Source organism: Perissodus microlepis, chromosome 19 (assembly GCF_051167445.1).
Source record: "Perissodus microlepis isolate ML-2025 ecotype Zambia chromosome 19, ASM5116744v1, whole genome shotgun sequence".
Taxonomy (NCBI): Eukaryota; Metazoa; Chordata; class Actinopteri; order Cichliformes; family Cichlidae; genus Perissodus; species Perissodus microlepis.
The window spans coordinates 13,411,970-13,419,289 of record NC_140479.1 but is presented as its reverse complement, the minus strand read 5'-3'; the positions used below and the strand labels follow the sequence as shown (position 1 = coordinate 13,419,289).

General features: G+C 38.4%; 1 pseudogene; it reads left to right on the top strand.

Annotated features, from left to right (window-relative positions):
- Positions 1 to 4,602: 4,602 nt before the first annotated feature.
- On the top strand, positions 4,603 to 5,531 carry LOC146365603 (uncharacterized; annotated as a pseudogene).
- Positions 5,532 to 7,320: the final 1,789 nt, after the last annotated feature.

The following is a 7,320-nucleotide window of genomic DNA, read 5'->3' as shown; positions in this document are numbered from 1 at the left end:
TGTAGTTCGCTACGTTTTCTATCACACCCGTTACTGAGTAAATTTAAAAAAAAAAAAAAAAAACCATTTCGCTTTGAAATTAGCGCTAAGGTCACGTTAAAGATTTGTCGATTTCATTGTGGTGTACAGGAGATGTGATTCTGTTCTGATTGATTTAATATGTCGCTTGTCTCTTTGAGATTGTTATTGTTCTAAATAAAGTTCATTTAAAAAAAAAAAAAAAAAAAGGTCACGTTAAAGATGGAGTCTGACATCGGTGTTACGGATCCAGTGAAAAAAGAAGCCCCGTCGAATTCTGCTGACCCTGAACTCGAAGAAACGGATGTGAACTCCTGGCCGTATTTAAGGGACCATTTCGGCTTCAAGTGCAAGAAAGGCAACAGCTTTATTATGCAGTGTAAGCTGTGTTTGCCCAGAGAGACCGAGTTAGCAGCTTTTAAAAATTCCACATCAAACCTGCGCAAGCATGTAGAGGTAAGTTAAATACAACTCGTACCGTTATGGTAGCAAAAAGGCTGTGTTCAAATTAATCACATTACGTTAAGACATCTGTGAAGAACACAGATAACGTTGGTTGGTACTAGCAACTTGCTGTAATCGGGCACGTTGTTGTCCACGCAACTTACATTTTTTTTTTTTTTTACTGGGTTGGTAAATTGCCAAAAGAAAATGTGTTTACCTACGTTTTTCCTGTTTGTTAATAATAATAATTTATTTAAAAAATAGTTAAATTAAAGACAGAAGCGGCTACTTCCTTACTTAACCCACATATGTTCACACTGCAGGCAAAAGAATAACAGAGCGCTCACTTACCTTAGATTAGTCAAAGACAGCTGACTTCTGTTACTTGTTAATTAGCACTTGCAACCTCCCGTTAACTAGCCTGTTACTGTCCAATAAAACAAAACACGAGGTATATTGGTATAATTTACCAGCGGTAGCTATGTAATGCATTGATGTCTTATTAGGGACGTCAAAAAACTTTCTCTCAAACTTAACACTGGCCTGCCTGCCTCAGCTGCCTTCGAGCGTCTCTTTAGCTGTGCTGGACTACTGTTCACTGCAAAGTGAGTGACTCTACTAACTTTGAAAATCAACTGCTCCTCAAAATTAACAGGAAGTTCAGAGAGTAACACTCTAGGATGGATACAAAGGAACTTTATTCTAGAGGTACAGTAGGGCAGGGCCAAGTTTAAAAAAATTAAAAAACATTTTTAAAGCAGCTGCCGTTCAGTTCAGTACTTGTTCTCTTATTTGACAGTTTAGAACACATTCTCATGTGAAAGAATGATATGGTTTTGTATTGAAAACACTGTGATACCTGACAGTTTGGTTGATTGGTTTGGTGACCATTATCCATTTTCATGTATAGACTTGCAGTTTAACTGCCACTGCACTTTAATTTGTAAAGTTTTTCTTTTCACTAAAAAAAGAACTACTTTGAGATTTATATCCCACTGTCTTTTTTTGCACTACTCAGAAGCGGCTGTCCTCCTGCTGACAGAAAAGTAACTATGTAACTTTTACTCTGAGTACATTTTAAATGAGCTACTTTTTACTTTTACTTGAGTACATTTTTAGACAGGTAATTTTACTTGTACTTGAGTAAAATTTCAGCAAAGTAATAGTACTTTTACTTGAGTAAAATATTTTAGTACTCTTTCCACCTCTGCTCTCTGTGTATTTAAGCCTTGTGTCTGCCTCTGTTAGTGGCTGGTTCGTCTGTGTTTTTCCCCTCCGTCGTCCAGAGTGGTTTTCCTGCATCTGTCTACGTCTCCCTGCATCTCCGTTTGCATCTCTAGGTTTCAGGTTTGTTTTCCATGTTTAGTTTTCCCAGTTTAGGTTTACTCACTTCTGTTTTTCATCACCCTTGCCTTTGTTGTATGTGCACACTCCATCAATAAAGCTTCCTCACCTCAGTTGTGCCGCATCTTGGGTCCTTTAATAATTCCATATGGCTTGCCTCACGAACCGTGACAGGCTGAGCTTATGGATATATGATATAAGGCTAGTTGGGGATTGAATCACACATTTGCTTCAGAGAAAACCTGGGGTTTAGTATCTTGCCCAAGGATATTTCAACATCCAGGCTGAGGTAGCCAGGGACTGAACCACCAACCTTCCACTTAGTAGATGACATGCTCTACCTCCTGAGCCGCCGCATATACTATTTGTGGAAAATCAGCAGATTTAGAAAATTAATATTTCATGACCAGGGATGAGATAGCAATAGCACTGATCTGAGCTTTAGTTTGAGGTTCTCTTTCTCATTTATTTCTGAGGTTAGTACTTTTGATGTAGTAACTCTGAAGTAATGATAGACTGCTGTTTCTTTCAGCTCTTGCTTGAACTGAATTATTTGCAGTCTCTTTACAAATGAACATGGAAAGAAATTCTACCAATGAACTTTTTAGAAAAGTTCACCTATCAGCTAAAAAACAATTGTATTAATTCATTCGAAACATTGACTTGATGACAGCTTTGCACATTAATGACAAACTTCAGAAGATATTTTAACTCCCACAAACATGCTGAAATGTTCAAGGCTGAGTTTAATTGCATATAAATTTTCTTTTTTTTTTCCTTTTTCAGAGGTTTTAGGACCACCTTGCTATACATTTACATTTTAAGCAAAAACAGATCAGAAATTACAGTAATCTGTTTTTCATTGTTCCTGACCCTCAGACACATTGTCACATCTTTCTGGTAGGCTTATAATATAATAATCTGCCATATAAAAGGATTTATGGATTTATTATCTTTCCTAAGTCTAACCAAGCAACTTTAATCTCCGTGTGTGTGTGTGTGTGTGTGTGTGTGTGTGTGTGTGTGTGTGTGTTCTTGCCAATAAGTCACTTATCTCTGTCCAGATTTCTTGATTGTTTCAGACTTGTTGCTTATGTGGTACCTACAGCACCGTGCAGCAGCTAAAACATCCTGTAAATTTCTTGACCTTCCTTACAGGCACTTGGAATGCATTTAATCAAACATTGTACTAATAAATGTACCAATAAATGCAACAAAGACAATTCAAGGTCTTCAGTTTTGACTCAAGCTGATATTGCCAATATGAACTATGAAAAAGAGACCTGAGAGGGCTTTCTAGCACTCTGATTCACTTTTGGATCTTACATGTTGATGTAACATGGATGACATCCCACATAAAACTTTACTCGAGCTATATGTTTTTCATGCTAGAGATCAAACTCACTGTTTTACTGAAAGAAAAGCTTTTCAAAGGTATGATTCATATGCTGCTATTAGAGTTATTGTTTCAGTGCTGTACTTGCCTCCACTCATGCCGCGGCAGATTAAGTAACAGGTCTGAAGGAGTTTTTTCAGAAGCCAGGCAAAATATGTATTTATATGTATATACATATACAGACACAACATAAGAGCAGGGCATCCAGACACAAAACTAACATATATATTAAAATATAATCAAGCAGTTTTTGAAAGTGTCTTTGTTTGAAGCCCTTGTGGAATATTTAAATCTTTTACAGTCTGTCCAAAAAATTGTTTATTCTAGCCCATGCAGTTTTGTCTGTTTGCGGAAATATGTAATATTATGTATGTGGAATGGGAGGAAGAGTTTGCTTCAAATTAAAATTAAGCTTTAATAAATACAACTCCAAGACCAAAAAGAACAACAAAAAATTGGTATAATGTATAAAATGTAAATAAAAACAGAATGTGATGATTTGCAATAGACCCATATTTTATTCATAATAGAGCATTTAAACTGTATCAAATGTTTAATCTGAGAAAATGGACCATTTTAAGAACAACATTAGCTCATTTTGAATTTCATGGCAGCAACAGGAAGGTGGAACAAAAACACTGGAAAAGTAAGTCACGCTAAAAGGAAACGGCTGAAGGAACATTTTGGCATCATGGAGAAGTAGTGTTTTTGTTTTTTTTTTTTTTTTTTTTTTTAGAAGTGAAGATGGGCAGAGGTTCACCAATCTGTAAAAAATGCAACTACAAATTGCTAAACAGTTTCAAAATAAATTTTCTCAATGTAAAATGACAAAGTATTTGACTATCCTACTATCTACAGTATATAATATCATAAAAACATCCAGGAATCTGAAGAAATCACTGTGCAGATGGGACAAAGCTGAAAAATCAGTATTGGATGATTATGTTTTAGCCCTCAGTCACCACATCGTTTAAAAACAGCATGATTCTACACTGAACAAAAATATAAACGCAACACTTTTGTTTTTGCTCCCATTTTTCATGAGCTGAACTTAAAGATCTGAAACATTTTCTATATACACAAATGACCTATTACTATCAAATAATGTTCACAAATCTGTCTAAATCTGTGTTAGTGAGAACTTCTTATTTGCCGAGATAATCCATCCCACCTCACAGGTGTGGCATGTCAAGGTGCTGATTAGACAGCATGAGTATTGCACAGGTGTGCCTTCGACTGCCCACAATAAAAGACCACTCTGAAATATGCAGTTTGATCACACAGCACAATGCTACAGATGTCGCAAAACTAGTCAGTATCTGGTGTGGCCACCATTTGCCTCACACAGTGCAACACATCTAATGGAGATGTGTTGCACCTTGTGAGGCAAATGGTGTGCAATGGGCATAGAGTTGATCAGGTTGTTGATTGTGGGCTGTGGAATGTTGGTCCACTCCTCTTCAATGCTTGTGCAAAGTTGCTGAATATTGGCAGGAGCTGGAACACGCTGTCATATACGCCGAGCGTCCCAAACATGCTCAATGGGTGACATGTCTGGTGAGTATGCTGGCTATGCAAGAACTGGGATATTTTCAGCTTCCAAGGAATTGTGTACAGATCCTTGCAATATGGGGCCATGTATTATCATGCTGTAACATGAGGTTATGGTCATGGATAAATGGCACAACAATGGTCCTCAAGATCTCAACACGGTATTTCTGTGCATTCAAAATGCCAACAATGAAATGCACTCGTGTTCATTGTCCATAACCCCACCGCCACCATGGGCCACTCAATCCACAACGTTGACGTCAGCAAACTGCTCATCTACACGATGCAACACAAGCTGTCTGCCATCTGCCCTGAACAGTAAAAACATCTGTCATCAGAACACCTCTCCAACGTGCCAGACGCCATCGAATGTGAGCATTTGCCCACTCAAGTTGGTTAAAGTGACGAACCGTAGTCAGGTCCAGACCCCGATGAGGACCACGAGCATGCAGATGAGCTTCCCTGAGATGGTTTCTGACAGTTTTTGCAGAAATTCTTTGGTTATGCAAACCGATTGTTGTTGCAGCTGTCCGGGTGGCTGGTGTCCACCGGGTCGACCATCCTGGAGGTGAACATGCTGGATGTGGAGGTCCTGGGCTGGTGTGGTTACATGTGGTCTGCCATTGTGAGGCCGGTTGGATGTACTGCCAAATTCTCTGAAACGCCTTTGAAGATGGCTTATAGCAGAGAAATGAACATTCATTTCACAGGCAACAGTTCTGGTAGACATTCCTGCAGTCAGAATGCCAATTGCACACTCGCTCAAAAGCATCTGTAGCATTGTGCTGTCTGATCAAACTGCATATTTCAGTGTGGTCTTTTATTGTGGGCAGTCTAAGGCACACCTGTGCAATACTCATGCTGTCTAATCAGCACCTTGACATGCCACATCTGTGAGGTGGGATGGATTATCTCGGCAAATAAGAAGTTCTCACTAACACAGATTTAGACAGATTTGTGAACATTATTTGATAGTAATAGGTCATTTGTGTATGTAGAAAATGTTTCAGATCTTTAAGTTCAGCTCATGAAAAATGGGAGCAAAAACAAAAGTGTTGTTTATATTTTTGTTCAGTGTATAATAAAAATCACGGCATGGGTTTGTGAACACACCACTGTCTACAAATGCAGGCTAAAGCTCTATCATGCAAAGAAGCCATATCCATATGTAAACATAATCCACAAACACAGCCATCTTTTCTTGGCCTAAACTAATTTAAAATGCACTGGCAAAGTGGATAACTGTTCTGTGCGCAACAAAGGAGACCCAGGAATGCTGAGCAGGTAGAATCCTTTATCAGAAACGAATGGATCTACAGCAGTCTCCCAAAAGTCCAGCAACTGATTTCCTCAGTTCCCAGTTTTCTGGACTGTTGTTTAAAGAAGACTGGATCCTACACTGTCACAAACACGGCTCTGTCCCAACAACTTGAGACCAAATCTTTCAGTTTTTACAATCCAATTTCATTTTCTCAGTATGGTATTTTCTATTGTCTTTTGAGACCCTTTTGAACTTTTTGTTGTCATCTTCTAAAAAAAGTGGTCACTTCATACGTAGGCCCTTTGGTCCAGTAGCATTGCCAAGAAATTTTGTTCCTGTGTTGCTTGTTTGTTCTCTCTTTTACAAGATAAAACTAGCTGGATTAGATTCAGAACCAACCCTCTTTCAATAAAGTAGTACATCTATCAACAGCATCAGAGTTGGCAGGTGGCTGGGGTAGGCAGTAGTCACACAAAAGGCAAAGCTCTCACACCAGAAACTGGGAGTTGTGTGTAGACCATCTGTGCCTTGGTAACAAAAGCAAATGTCTTGGGGGTGAAATGAGAAAGATTGTAGTTTGTTAAAATGCAAATGAAGACATTGTATTTCAAGTTTTTTTTTATATTAAGGCAGATCACAACTTTTTCATAACCTTAATGAAGTGCAGCAAATGCCTGAACATGACCATAAAAAGCGGAATATTGATGTTGTGGGTATAAGTAAATGTTGTATTGCACTTTCTCAGTGAACATGGTAACAGCAAATAAATTGATTTGCACATTAAGTTGATATAAAACAAATCAGTCACGATAACTCACAAAGGCAGAAAGTCTCTGAAAACATCTGAAAGATGACTTTGCCAGGCATCAAAACAACATTAGATAGCACTACATAACCCCCTGTTCTCTACTCTACACTTTGTTTGGATGTTAAGCTGCAGTGCGAAGTAGCATCTCTAAGGTCTCTGTGCTTGTTGATATGTTACTTACCTGATAAATTTGCTGTTTGTCCAAAGATAATAGAATAGGATAAAATGGTCTGTATTTGTATAGCGCTTTACTTGGTCCTAAGGACCCCAAAGCGCTTTACACTATACATAATCATCCACCCATTCACACACTGGTGATGGCAAGCTACAGTGTAGCCACAGCCGCCCTGGGGCGCACTGACAGAGGCAATTAATCCTTTAATTGTCCCACAAGTACGGTGTACATTTTAGGACATCGTCAGGTCTCAAGAAAAAAGTTGTCAGGTATCAGACAAAAAATTGTCAGGTCTCAGTTCTCAAAAAAAAAAAAGTTGTCAG